The 15,858-nt window shown below is 42.6% G+C and overlaps 1 pseudogene; it reads left to right on the top strand.

Moving 5' to 3' along the window:
* Positions 1–15,858, top strand: part of LOC109058932 — a 63,954-nt pseudogene that overhangs the window by 18,583 nt on the left and 29,513 nt on the right.

The raw sequence follows: 15,858 nt of genomic DNA, 5'->3' as shown, positions 1-15,858 counted from the left end.
ACACATATACATATATACATATACATATATATACATACATATATACATATACATATACATATATATACATATATATACATATACATATATATATATATATATATATATATATATATATATATATACATATACATATATATATATATATATATACATATATATATATATATATATATAAATAATGTTAGATACTATTTTAGGGTTTCTGCATGTTTGTGAAGATAAATTTAAAGACCAAGTTAAGAAAATTTAAGGTATAAATGGAAACAAAGAAATTCCAGAGTTTATGATTAAAACAAGAACAAGTATCTTCTAGTGGGTTTAGAAAAACATACCTTTCCAAAGCAAAAACAAGTTTCTGGAATTTCTTTGTTCCCTTTCAGTCGGTCACTCTCGACGCCACGTCGGTGACCGACGAAAATGGGATATCGCTTCGATAGACCAATCTACTTCGAGTGTAAACTAAACGAGCCAATGCACATTGGCATGCAATTATTGCATCCAGCTGCCGCTGATCACAGCGTGAGTATAATAAGGCAGCAGGTGCAATGCATACCAGCTTTTCATTTCGGAGCCGAGCGTCAGTATCGTTCTGCTCAACTGTGTCTGCGGTGAACTACGAGTTCAGCACGCTCTCGGAAGCTTCATGTGTTGGCGAGACGGCGCTTCAGCGGTGGTCGTTCCACAGCGTCGAGTGGATTGCACACTTCAGGCTGCACTACCCCCTGTCGTGTTGCAAGCGGCCAATTCCCCTGTGTGCCTCAGCACTAAAAGAGCATTTCCTAAAGAGCAAATTTCTCTAAAAGAGCTTCATGGGTGCGTCTTTGTAAAGACGACGGATCGTCCTTATAAGGATGCCGTTTCACCCGTGCGTTTCTGGGTGCGGTCGTTACCTGGCAACGGGTGATGGTCACGATTGCTGCCTCACGTGTCTGGGCAAACACGCTGAGGTAGCTTTCGTGGATGAGTCATCTTCTCTCTGCGGGAAAATGACCATCTCGGAGCTGCGAACCAGGCTCTGCTTCCTTCAAAAAAGGGGGCGGAGTCCCGTTGCCGCTGCCGCGATTTGGGGCTCGTTCTGGCGGCCGACAGACGAAAACCATTTCCAGCAGTAGCACGGGCGGTTTGAGGATTAAAGTGGTGGCAAACCCCGCAGGGAACCAACCCTCTGGGGACCATCACTCCTCTTGCATCTCCGATCCAGAGGAGTAACCCACGGAACGCGCTGGGCCCTCTTCAAAGAGCGTACCAGTGGTATCCAGTGGGCCTCCCCCTGACCAGATGTCGATATCAGCATCGGAGGGAGAGCTGTCAGATGAAGATTCCGGCGGTGCCTATATGGCTTGCGGGGAAGCTGCTTCTGCCTTACACGCTGTGGCGTTACTGCAGGTGCACCAGGCCAAGGCACTGAAGGACCTGCACGAGGGTGGTTACGATCCAGAAGTTCTGAAAAACTCAGAACCGCCACTGGCCTCGCGCTCCGAGCGACGAAGGTCACCGTGCATTCTCTGGGTCGTGCGATGTCCACGCTTGTGGTCCAGGAGCGCCATCTCTGGCTGAGTCTGGTTGAAATGAGGGACGCCGACAAAGATCAGTTCCTTAATGCCTGTGTCCCAGACCGGCCTCTTCGGTGACGTGGTCGAGAACCTGGCCCAGCAGTTCTTGGCTGCACGGGAGCAGACTGAGGTGGTCCAACTTTCTGCCCGGCGGGCAGCTGCTGCCTCCACCTGTCCGCCGGTTGCAACGCCCCAGCCTGCTCGTCGCCGAGGGCAGCCCCCCTGCGTCCACCCGCTCCCGCGCCGCATCCGCAGCAGCCTCCAGCAAGTGGCGCCGTAGAGCTGGGCATAGGCAGGCCGCCCCACCCGTCCTGGCCCCCGTCAAAACCTGGCGGCGAGCGGAAGAGCAAGAGGCCCCGGGACGGGTGGCCCAGAGAGAGGTAGCCGCTTTCTGGGGGATGGTGAAAGCACCTCTCCCTCCCCTGGAGGAGGGCCAGGGGAGAATCTGGAAATCTCGACGAGAGAGCGGTTTTCTGTCTCTGGGTCCCAGGAGGGCACGGAGAGTTGCGGACGGCCAAATACCGGACCTCACTCATCCTCCTCCTTCGCCAGATGGCAGCAGCGGGCGGTTCGAGAGCGTCAACAAAGGCCCTACTCACGCACCCTCTGCCAACCCGTGGAACCAGGTGAGCCCTGCACCCCACACTCGCACCACACTCAGGCCTGCTCACAAGCCGCCTGAGATGGGTCCCTGTGTTCCACCTCGCTGCCCCACTGCGGGTACGGCTGTGGTTCCGCTGGTCCCGCTTGTACGGTTTCTAAGCGCTACCCAGCCCGTCTCGCTGGCTCCTGCGGACCATCAGCCTCGGCTATGCGATTCAGTTCGCCCAGCGTCCCCCCAAGTTCTGCGGTATCCGCTTCACTACAGTGAAAGCGTCCGATGCTCCTGTTCTGCGGGAAGAGATCGCAGTCTTACTGGCGAAAGACGCGATAGAGCCGGTCCCTCCAGCCGATATGAGGACGGGGTTTTACAGCCCCTACTTCATTGTACCCAAGAAAGGCGGTGGGTTACGACCGATCTTGGATCTGCGAGTTTTGAACCGGGCCCTTCATCGGCTACCGTTCAAGATGTTGACGCAGAAACGCATCTTCGGGTGCGTCCGTCCCCGAGATTGGTTTGCTGCGATCGACCTTAAGGACACGTACTTTCATTTGTCGATCCTTCCATGCCACAGAGCATTTCTGCAGTTTGCATTCGATGGATGGGCATATCAGTACAAGGTCCTGCCCTTCAGGCTGTCCCTGTCTCCCCATGTCTTCACGAAAGTCACGGAGGCTGCTCTTGTTCCCCTCAGAGAGCAGGGTGTTCGTATTCTCAACTATCTAGACGATTGGCTGATACTAGCACAATCTCCGGATCAGTTGTGCGAACACAGGGACCTGGTGCTCCAGCACCTCAGCCTGTTGGCCTTCGGGTCAACTGGGAAAAGAGCAAACTCTCCCTGATGCAGAGGTTATCTTTTCTCGGTATGGAGTTGGATTCGGTCAAACAGACAGCATGCCTCACAAAGGAACGTGCGCGGTCAGTGCTAGCCTACTTGAATACATACAAGGGCAGGACAGCTGTCCCACTAAAACTCTTTCAGAGGCTCCTGGGGCATATGGCGGCCGCAGCGGCACTTACACCGCTCGGCCTGTTACATATGAGACCGCTCCAGCACTGGCTTTATGGCCGAGTCCCGAGGTGGGGGCGTGGAATCGCGGCACTCACCGGGTCCAAGTTACACCGGCCTGTCGCCAAACCCTCACCCCGTGGTCAGATCTTGCGTTTCTCAGGGCAGGGGTGCCCCTAGAGCAGATCTCCAGGCATGCTGTGGTTTACACGGATGCCTCCACCACCGGCTGGGGGGCCACGTACAACGGACATGCAGTCTCAGGGGTTTGGACGGGCCCGCAGCTGCACTGGCACATCAATTGCCTAGAGTTGTTAGCAGTGCACCTTCCCTTGAACCGTCTCAAAGGTCACTTACGAGGCAAGCATGTGCTGGTCCGAACGGACAACACAGCGACCGTTGCGTACATCAACCGACAAGGTGGTCTTCGCTCCCGTCGCATGTCACAACTCGCCCGCCAACTCCTCCTTTGGAGTCAGAAGGTTCTGAGGTCTCTTTGTGCCGTTCACATTCCAGGCCTGCTCAACCGTACAGCCGATGAGCTGTCTCGAGCAATGCTCCCAGGAGAATGGCGACTCCATCCCCTGACGGTCCAGCTGATTTGGAGATGGTTCGGAGCTGCTCAGGTAGACCTGTTTGCTTCTCCAGAGACCGCTCACTGCCAGTTGTTCTACTCCCTGACCGAGGGAACTCTCGGCAGGGATGCACTGGCACACAGCTGGCCGCGGGGCCTACGCAAGTATGCGTTTCCCCCAGTGAGCCTTCTTGCACAGACATTGTGCAAAGTTCGGGAGGACGAGGAGCAAGTCTTGCTAGTGGCGCCATATTGGCCCACGCGGACCTGGTTCCCCGAACTAGTGCTACTCGCGACAGCCCCTCCTTGGCCGATTCCTCTGAGGAAGGATCTACTGACTCAGAAACGGGGCACCATTTGGCACCCGCGTCCAGACCTTTGGAAACTCCATGTGTGGTCCCTGGACGGGACGCGGAGGTTCTAGGTGACCTGCCCCAGGAGGTAGTGAACACCATCACTTCGGCAAGAGCACCGTCTACGAGACACGCTTACGCCTTGAAGTGGAACCTGTTCGTCGAGTGGTGTTCTTCTCGCCGAGAAGACCCCCGAAGATGCCCGATTGCGGTCGTGCTTTCCTTTTCTGCAGTAAGGGCTGGAGCGAAGGCTGTCTCCCTCCACCCTCAAAGTCCAGGTTGCCGCTTTTGCTGCGTACCATGACCCCGTGAATGGGAAGTCTTTAGGTAAGCATGACCTCGTCATCAGGTTCCTTAGAGGGGCCAGGAGGTTAAATCCTTCCCGGCACCCCTCCATACCCTCTTGGGACCTGACTCTGGTGCTGAAATCACTACAGCAGGGCCCATTCGAGCCTTTGCATTCAGTCGAGCCAAAGTTTCTTTCATCGAACTCCCAGGCTCCTGTTTGCACTGGCCTCCATCAATAGGGTAGGGGACCTGCATGCATTTTCGGTCTACGATTCGTGCCTAGAGTTTGGGCCGGCTGACTCCCAGGTAATCCTGAGGCCCCGGCCCGGCTACATGCCCAAGGTTCCCACTACACCCTTCAAAGACCAAGTGGTGAACCTGCAAGCGCTGCCCCTGGAGGAGGCAGACCCAGCCCTAGCTTTGCTCTGTCCCGTCCGAGCATTGAGATGCTACGTAGACCGGACACAAAGCTTCAGGACCTCAGACCAGCTCTTTGTCTGTTACGGAGGCCGGGCAGAAGGGGAATGCCGTCTCTAAGCAGAGGATGGCCCGCTGGATTGTGGATGCCATAGCCCTGGCTTATCAGGCACAGGGTGTGCCCTGCCCGTTCAGGTTGCGAGCTCACTCAACAAGAAGTGTTGCATCCTCCTGGGCGCTGGCTCGTGGCACCTCGCTGACAGATATTTGTAGAACTGCAGGCTGGGCGACCCCTAACACGTTCGCTAGGTTCTATAGCCTTCATGTAGAGCCGGTATCCTCATGTGTTCTCACCTCAAACGGGTAGTGGCACCGAGAGGCCCCGGTTAGTGTCGGCTTGCTAAAACCGCTCCAGAGTGTCCGTACTGTAGACCCTGTTGAGATCCTCCATCACCCTAGGCAGCTGGACGCTGCGGAACGTCCGGCGCCAGGCCTTCATGATGAATCCGTGAGAACCATGGAAGGCTGGGTTCCATATTGAGACCTAAGCGGTACTCGTATGCGTATAGTCCACGGTATAGCCTTAGAGCCCGTGTTACCCCGGCAGACTTCTGCCTTTCCAGGAGGGTTTGAATCACCTCAAATTTCTCCATATACACCTAAACGGATGCTATATGTGTATTTGCTCCCGAGACCTCCTTCGGGAAGGATGGAGCCTCCGCAGCGTCCCTGTTCCAAGTGTAACGGGTACGTTTTCCCAGTGTTATCCAATCTCAACCAGTGAGGTAGTGCTTTGACAATGGTGAGTGGAACTACTTGTTCCGAGCCCCGGCCTACACCTAATAGGGGCGCAGGTGGCTCGCACAGGGCACAGGAAGGGGCAGCATCCATGGCGCTTTGGTAGGGATCCCATTTTCGTCGGTCACCGTGGCGTCGAGAGTGACCGACTGAAAGGGAACGTCTCGGTTACGTATGGTAACCCTCGTTCCCTGAAGGAGGGAACGGAGACGCCACGTCCCGTCGCCATGGTTGCTGTACCACCGCTGAGCCGCCGGGTCTCCGGCTCGGCTCCTCAGCGAAAACCTGGTATGCATTGCACCTGCTGCCTTATTATACTCACGCTGTGATCAGCGGCAGCTGGATGCAATAATTGCATGCCAATGTGCATTGGCTCGTTTAGTTTACACTCGAAGTAGATTGGTCTATCGAAGCGATATCCCATTTTCGTCGGTCACCGACGTGGCGTCTCCGTTCCCTCCTTCAGGGAACGAGGGTTACCATACGTAACCGAGACGTTTCCCCTTCCATTTATTCCTTAAATTTGCTTAACTTGGTCTTAAAGGTCTTAACAAAAACCTTAAATTTATCTCCACAAACATGCAGAAACCCTGAAATAGTATCTAACATTATTTGCATTTAGAGTAAATAGTATTTACTGCTATTTGCACATCCTGTCCCTTAATGTCTGGTTACCAAACCCTTTCGAGGGTAAAATGGGTTTCACATTCTTCTTTTCAGTGCTGAAACAGTCTAGTAACTGAGTTCCAAAAAAGAAACCAAAAACAACTTCTGACAGATTTTTGACTGTGATTTTTTTTTTTTTTTTTTTTTTTTTTTTATGATTTAGAAAATAATTCCCAAATTTCATAAATCCTCATGTAATTTATTTTATAGTTTGACAAGCTACATTTTTTTTTTTTTAAATAAACATTTTTTAAGAAATAAACAGTTTAATCAGAGTTCAAGCAGTTTGAAAATTGACCCCAACACAACAACAGCAGAGCCACCTGATTAGACTTCTTATATTGTAATTTCTCAATTGGCAACCTTATTGTCTTTGGATCATTTCTGGGAATGTTAAAATTCAAAACCTCAACTCGATGTCTGATGGCCCTTTCATATGAAAGCAAAATCTGATCATCTTGAAACAAGGCCTTGCCGATGAATATCGCTTTCGGGCAACCATATACCAAAGAAAGCCTGACTGCTTTTACACAATCATCTTTTCCAGAAAACTAGAAAAGTAGCCTTGAGGCCAAATCCACCAAGCCATATCAAGTATTCTCTCACATGTTTATATTCAACATTTTCTCCTTTGAAAGTTGTGACTGGTCAGTGTTTTGTTGATTGTTGTCTCTCTTTTCTACTCTAGGAAGTGAAATACTTCCAGTTTCCTGGAGAGCTGCTGATGAGGATGTTGAAGATGTTGATTTTGCCTCTGGTCGTGTCAAGGTAAGACTTGATAATGCTCTCGATGGACAACAAGCTGATTTTATGTCTGTAGATCTTCATTCCTAGCTTGAAAAATTATATTTATGTTTGTGCTACACTACCGTTCAAAAGTATTTGACCAAAAATACAGTAAAAACAGTAATGTTGTGAAAGCTGAATTTTCAGCATCATTACTCCAGTCTTCAGTGTCACATGATCCTTCAGAAATCATTCTTAATATGCTGATTTGCTGCTCAAGAAACATTTTGTGAAAAACATCAAGAAAACAGTTGTGCTGCTTCATATTTTTGTGGAAACTGATTTTTACTTTTTTTTTTTTTTTGATGAATTGAAAGTTATAAATACAAATCTTAGATAACATTATAAATGTCTTAACTGCCACTATTGATCAATCTGGTCAGCCACTTAAACTAGCTTGACCCTACTAGAAAACCATGTACAAAAACAAAGTATACTAACCCAGCGATCCTGGCTTCATCTCACACGCCTGCCATCAGCTCATTTTAATAAACCAATTTCTTTGTCATTAAACAAATTGGTACAGCTGTGCTAAATTAAGAGCCTTTCTTGATTTAGCCATGTGCATCATGCTCACAACAAATACCCTTTACACAAATACCCAGCTGCATTGCAATTATCTGCAATCTTACTAGAAAAATAAGCAACCAGATATGACAAAACAAGCCCCAAATAAGTGACCCCTGGTTTCTGTGTATTGGTATAGTGAAATATGGCTGGCCATGTTATGAAACTTTCAAAGCACATAATCTCAGAATAAAAGATAAAAAGTATGATTTGATGATGTGTTTAACACAGCCATAAACTTGAAATGTTAAGACATAAACATTGGTCCACTGATGCAGAGAGGAGTGTGAACTGCAAAGCAGTGTGGTAAAGGGTCTGGCATCAATGGAAACAGTCCACTGACACCATTTAGGAGAAAATCCCATTCAGTTCCTGGAAGCGCAGAGCTCCTGATATGTTTATATTTAAAGTATCTCACACAAGTAAGGAGAAGAGCACATCCTGGTATTCATATGACCATTCATATATCATATATATACAGTGGAGATCAAAATTAGAGAACAATCTATAAATACTTAATTTTTTTTCTGAAATATAGTTAATATATGTGCATTTTTCTGTTCAGCTCATGAAATGTTTTTTATCATGCAGAAAGAATGCCATACTCAAATCCAGATCATGTTCCTGCATAATAGTTCTCTAGTATTTTCTTTTTTCTCCTGATTAGATTAAAATGTGGCAGTATGTCTAGTTCAGTTAAGATTATCTTGTAACGAACACCTCATATTTATACAGAAATTCATTTCACAACTTCTGAGAAGCACTCATTAAAATCTCTGGTTTGATGTAAATAATCAATGTCTGAAAAGTTTCTGTCCTGATTTGAAGAACCATAATTGAAAATTGTAATGTTTTTGTTCCAGTATTTGGGACAAAATAATTTGTGGGACATGAAAGTGTCAGACTTTAAAGTCAACATGAAATGCATTCCCAACCAATTTTACTTCCATTGATATATCTTTGTAAAAAAAAAAAAAAAAAAAAAAAAAACAGAAATGGTAGGGTGGTAAGACTTATATTTTGATATTTTAAAATAATGTTTATCACTATAATTTTGAAATATCAAATTAATGACAATATTTTAGAAAGGCTGCATTACTTACATTGGTAACCTAAAACAACAAACATTTGAAGTCTTTGAAATTATATGCATTGATGCATTGAGCTTAATGCACTGCAGAAAAAAATAACATTTCTGATAAAATTATCAAAATGAAATGAATTTATGCCTAAAACATATATATAAGCATGTACATATATCTGTCATTAAGGTAAGAAAAATTACTTTTTTTTGTTAAGATTCACACTTATTTGTATAACACTTTATTCTTAAAAACATGATGAAAATGTTTTTTTTTTTTTTTTTTTTTTTTTTTTTTTTTTTTTTTTTTGCTGTTTTTTTTTTCTGGCTGTTGTAAAAAAAAATAATAATAAAAAAAAGCAGGGCTGTAACAAACGATTATTTTCGTGAATGTTTAATCTATCAATTTTTTATTTTCTTTTTCTTTTTCTTTTTTTTTTAATTACTATATTTTTACACTAAATCTACTTATTTTATGGTCATATTCTAGAAATTCAGTATGTTCTAGAAATTGGTGCATATTTAATTAATAATGACTAATTTGTATATTTAAGCACAACATTTACAAAAACTTGTAGTAAAAAAAATGTGTATAATTCTTAATCGATCAGCTGGGAAATGTATTTATTTAGTTTATGAATTCCATCTTTGTCTTGCACAAACCAGTTCAAGTGACAACCAGAGATGACAAATCATCCTTCACTCAAGTAGAAGTACAGATACTTATGTTTAAAAATACTCTGGTAAAAGTTGAAGTATTGACTACACTTTTTTACTCAAGTTAAAGTAAAGAAGAATGGGCTCTGACTTGTACTTAAGTAAAAAAGTAGCCATTACTACTTCCTGTTTTAGTTTCACACAGGAATGGGACCTCATGTCATATAAATACCTTAATACAAAAGAACTTACATTTTGTTAGCTAATGAATGTATGAGCAGGGGCATTTTTGTCCAGTTTGGTGGCATTTTTGCCTCAAGTCACCGTTAATTTCAGACCGGTGGCCAGGGGAAGGCAATATGATTCAGCGAAAGAGCGGTCCAAGTGTGTTTGGCCAGTTCATCGAAAAGAGAGAACTGACTCAAAAGAATGATTAAATCCTGAATGATTGGCATCGCTGGTTCATCCGACAGAAATACGGGACACAAAAAGGTAATTACTGCTAAAATATTCGCAAGGAAAATGTTTCTCGGCTCAGAGCACTCATGGTACGCACAGTGTGTACAGATGCAGGCACCACTGGTTACCATAGTTTACTATGGATGTGAGGCCATTTGTGGAATTTAGAGAGAGAGAGAAACTAAATTACATTGCCTCTAAAGATGCAAAAAAAAATACAAAAGAAGATGGAGCTGAAAAATTTACACCTGAAAAGAGACTACAAACCAGCAGAATACCTGAGCTATGTAAAAGAGCCCAAATTTAGAAAGACACAAATAAAATACAGACTGAGTGATCACAGTCTGGCTATAGAGAGAGGACGACACAGGCAGAAATGGCAGCCCCGAGAACAGAGACTGTGTTCACTGTGCTCGCAGAAAGAGCTGGAAACAGAGGAACATTTCTTACTGCACTGTGATTACTATCACAACATTAGATCTGCACATTTCCCCACATTCCAACAAATTAAACCAGAATGCAGAAAAATTAAGTCACATTTTAGGGGAAAATTCCAAAATAATCACAACAGCAGCAAGATATGTATCAGCCTGTCACAAACTAAGACTAAAACTGAAGCAAGATCATTTCTTACACACGGAGCCCCACATATGACATGCAAGAAAAAAATGTATAAATTGCATGTTGTTAACATGTTGTACTGTTGTGCTATTGTATTATTATTATTATTATTATTATTATTATTATTATTATTATTATTATTATTATTATTATTATTATTTTGTGAAATTACGTCTCACGGAAAGTTTTAAAATGACTGAACTGCTCTTATAATCTGTTTGGATTCAATCTACTGTATGCTATAGTGCAGAAATGTTTCCATGAAATTCCTGCATTATAAACGCAAAACCAAATCCTGCTCCGAAATTCAGGCGCTGCTTAAAGTCGACAAAGACAGAACTATAGTAGCCTATTTACAGATGAAACTGACCTACACTTGAAGTCCTGAACAGATCAGTAGTTTTGCCTCTCTGCTCCACCATTCTCGAGTCTCTCGCACTGATTACTCTGATCAAAAGCTTTTGGCAGAGATGTGGAGAGGGAAGCGTGCATGAGAATCAGAGCGTTGCCAGTCAAGACTAACCGATTTATGATTTATTAGTGATTTATTTTGGCGAAAATACAGATAATTAAGTAACAAACCTGTTTTGTAAAGGTAAGAAGTAGAAAGTACAGATATGTGTGTAAAAATGTAAGGAGTGAAAGTAAAAAGTTAGAAAAATAAATAGTGAAGTAAAGTACTGATACCAGAAAAATCTACTTAAGAACAGTAACGAGAATTTGTACTTTGTTACTTTCCATCTCCGGTGACAGCATTAAATACAGTATTGTTTGAACAGATAAGTTTACTCTTAATGGTAACAATTCAAATAAAAAAGAAACATAAAATGTATAACTTACATAATTTATCCAAATGAACTAATTCGGCAAAGTTAGTAATGAGTAAAAGCACAATTTACAAGAGTTTTGGCTATGCCAGGAAAAATTATCATGGTTTGTGGACAAGTGATGTGCAAAAGTGATACTCAGTCATGCAATCAAACATTGAGACTGTTTTGACCTTTGACTCTTTATCATCAAACACTCCATTAGAACTTTCACTAATATTTGCCCTGAGTTTGAAAAGCTCCTTTTTCTATCTCAGTCACAAAACACAGAATTTAAATACTGTAAAATATCTCCGGGTAATTTGATAGCGAGGCTTCCGTTAGCATCTGTCTGTTATTGATTTACGTAAATTTTGCATCACTTTTGTCCATTGTAGAGTTCTGTTTGTCACCAGTGAAACTGAGGGATGGAAGTAAACCAGCTAGGTTATTCTTACCCATTTTAGCATCCGTCTGATGCATTAGATGAATTATAAAGTCAATGTGAAGACTCTAAGAAAGAAAATTGTTTGATGCAGTTTGGAGTGTTTACTGCTTCTCCGGTTACCCTCTATGGTCTTGCTTATTATAGCCTCTAATAACTTCTCTCGGTTGAAAATCTCTCTTGCAAGTCTTTGTTGTAAACCACAAGTGCACTTGACGTCTTGAGACTGAAATGCCCATTATTTATTCGTTTGTTGGCATAAAAACATGTCAGATTGAACATAATTGTCTTCATACAATTCGTGTTGTGTCTGCATGCGTGGTCACGGCCGCAGGATGAACTTTCAGCTTTGGATTTGGTGAGTATTTGACATTATGGATCAACCGAGGACAGGGTTTGCTGGTTTTTCTAAAACAGGCTGTTTAACAGCGGTCTGACGTCAGTAATGAAGCAAGATCCTGTCAATTATCCATCTGTAAAGAATACCGAATGCTCTGAGGGCTTTAATTAGTGGGAAACAGAAAAGTTTTCACAGATTACTTTTAAATATGCATTACAAGTCATCAGACTGCAGTTTATTCTCTGTGTTCAATTTACAATTCACTCTTGGGGTTTAAAAGTCAGTTAATATTCAGAAATGTCCTCTATCTGACGGCACTGACACTATCAAATGAGAACAAAATTTAAATTGAATTGAGCTGGAACTGAATTTAATCAACACTGAAATGATTTGAGCCGAAAAATAACACTATTGTCTTCTGTAAAGTTGCTTATAGCTGAATTGAACTCATTTCATAATTGATGAACTTCATTGAAATTAACTTAAACAAATTGAGCTGAACAATTAAACTACCTTTTACAGAGCTGCTTTACAGCTGAAACTGAATGTGTTTCCTCTGAAAGCTGGAAACAGAAAAAGATACAGGCAGAAACAGTAAAACTGCATTATGTATCCCAATATGAAATGTACTTGACCTTTAATTTGTAGTGTAATGGATGAATCAGAAATAATGTCAGGCACGACTTTTAACATCATCTTGACTGGGTATTCAATCATAGTGTCAAATGATAAGATAATTTTACACAAAATTAGATTTTAAACAACCATGATTAACAAGAACATAACTTGATGCGAGGTCATGTGCCTGCTTAATTAATTTATTTATTTTTTTAAATAATGCAGTATTCTAGAATTTATAACTGAATGTATTGTGCAAGTATTTTTAAAGCAGAGCTATATTTATCATTTTTAATGGTACAGTGTAAGATATAAAAGTATCAGTTCACGGGAACATCATCTGGAAAAGTGCCTTTTTGTTAAAACTGAAACGAACTATTGATTTAAGTCTCATTTTTACACTAGACATGATTTTACAGCTCTTTTATTCTTTCTTTCCGAGTCTGGTATTGATGAATATCTTCTAAGACATAGTGAGAGCCAGTAACTGATGCCAGTAAATCTGATTTCAAGATCTTGGCAGTTAAGTATTTTTAATCAAAATACGCAAATATGACGCATTTCCATAATCTAGTGGCTTTTAGTCTTGTAAACTGTTTAACAGGCAATATCTTCCTCCACTGAGTAGATCAGATGCTAATGTAGTCGCTTGTTCTTAAAAGTGAAATGTATTTGGCACAAAAATAAATAAATAAATAAATAAATAAAAATGAAACTAAATATATATACCAATCATGTCAACTATTCAATACACAAAGCCATACTATAGAAGTGCATATGATGAACTTTTCAAATGATGCAGTATGACAGTGTGACCCCCTTAACAAAGGGAGAGCACTGGAGCCAGTGAAAACAATTTCTACAGATTCAGTGGGGTCTGACATTGCAGTGAACCTCTGTTCAGCCGCCGCCTTGAGTGGTGCATGTGAACGGTTTGTACTGCATCTGTGATTTTTTTCTACTGAGATTCATAAAGTATTATGAAAACTCTAATTTGCACGAGTCAGTTCACACTACATTTACACCACATGGAGAGTGCACATAAAAATGAGATCTGTAATGGCTTTTTTTCATCCTCATGTTGATCCAAATTAGCCTTCCTCTGTGCAACACACACACACACACACACACACACACACACACAAAGTGTATGTTGGTTGGTATGTACAGGTGCTGGTCATATAATTAGAATATCATCAAAAAGTTGATTTATTTCACTAATTCCATTCAAAAAGTGGAACTTGTATATTATATTCATTTATTACACACAGACTGATATATTTCAAATGTTTATTTCCTTTAATTTTGATGACTATAACTGACAACTAAGGAAAATCACAAATTCAGTATCTCAGAAAATTAGAATATTACTAAAGACCAATACAAAGAAAGGATTTTTAGAAATCTTGGCCAACTGAAAAGTATGAACATGAAAAGTATGAGCATGTACAGCACTCAATACATAGTTGGGGCTCCTTTTGCCTGAATTACTGCAGCAATGCGGCGTGGCATGGAGTCGATCAGTCTGTGGCACTGCTCAGGTGTTATGAGAGCCCAGGTTGCTCTGATAGTGACCTTCAGCTCTTCTGCATTCTTGGGTCTGGCATATCGCATCTTCCTCTTCACAATACCCCATAGATTTTATATGGGGTTAGGGTCAGGCGAGTTTGCTGGCCAATTAAGAGCAGGGATACCATGGTCCTTAAACCAGGTACTGGAAGCTTTGACACTGTGTGCAGGTGCCAAGTCCTGTTGGAAAATGAAATCTGCATCTCCATAAAGTTGGTCAGCAGCAGGAAGCATGAAGAGCTCTAAAACTTCCTGGTATACGGCTGCGATGACCCTGGACCTCAGAAAACACAGTGGACCAACACCAGCAGATGACATTCAACCCCAAACCATCACTAACTGTGGAAACTTTACACTGGACCTCAAGCAACGTGGATTGTGTGCCTCTCCTCTCTTCCTCCAGACTCTGGGACCCTGATTTCCAAAGGAAATGCAAAATTTACTTTCAGAGAACATAACTTTGGACCACTCAGCAGCAGTCCAGTTCTTTTTGAAGCGAGACGCTTCTGACGCTGTCTGTTGTTCAAAAGTGGCTTGACACAAAGAATGTGACAGCTGAAACCCATGTCTTGTATACGTCTGTGTGTAGTGGTTCTTGAAGCACTGACTCCAGCTGCAGTCCACTCTTTGTGAATCTCCCCCACATTTTTGAAGCCAGCCTCTTTTGCAATGGCCTTTTGTGTCTTGCCCTCCTTGTGCAAGGTGTCAATGATCGTCTTTTGGACAACTGTCAAGTCAGCAGACTTCCTCATGATTGTGTAGCCTACAGAACTAGACTGAGAGACCATTTAAAGGCCTTTGCAGGTGTTTTGAGTTAATTAGCTGATTAGAGTGTGGCGTCAGGTGTCTTCAATATTGAACCTTTTCACAATATTCTAATTTTCTTTAATCCTGTGAATTTTCAGCATCTTTATCAATCTGAAGTGTCACATGATCCTTCAGAAATCTTGCTGACTGAAAACGTTTATTGCTGCTTTATATACAGGTGCTGGTCATATAATTAGAATATCATCAAAAAGTTGATTTATTTCACTAATTCCATTCAAAAAGTGAAACTTATATATTATATTAATTCATTACACACAGACTGATATATTTCAAATGTTTATTCTTTTTAATTTTGATGATTATAACTGACAACTAAGGAAAATCCCAAATTCAGTATCTCAGAAAATTAGAATATTGTGGTTCAATATAAGGTTCAATATTGAAGACACCTGGTGCCACACTCTAATCAGCTAATTAACTCAAAACACCTGCAAAGGCCTTTAAATGGTCTCTCAGTCTAGTTCTGTAGGCTACACAATCATGGGGAAGACTGCTGACTTGACAGTTGTCCAAAAGACGACCATTGACACCTTGCACAAGGAGGGCAAGACACAAAAGGTCATTGCAAAAGAGGCTGGCTGTTCACAGAGCTCTGTGTCCAAGCACAATAATAAAGAGGCGAAAAGAAGGAAAAGATGTGGTAGAAAAAAATGTACCAGCAATAGGGATAACCGCACCCTGGAGAGGATTGTGAAACAAAACCCTTTCAAGAATGTGGGGGAGATTCACAAAGAGTGGACTGCAGCTGGAGTCAGTGCTTCAAGAACCACTACACACAGACATGCAAGACATTGGTTTCAGCTGTCGCATTCCTTG

Source organism: Cyprinus carpio, chromosome A23 (genome assembly GCF_018340385.1).
Source record: "Cyprinus carpio isolate SPL01 chromosome A23, ASM1834038v1, whole genome shotgun sequence".
In the NCBI taxonomy this organism is placed as follows: Eukaryota; Metazoa; Chordata; class Actinopteri; order Cypriniformes; family Cyprinidae; genus Cyprinus; species Cyprinus carpio.
The sequence above is the reverse complement of the archived record's forward strand: the minus strand, read 5'-3'. Positions and strand labels throughout refer to the sequence as shown.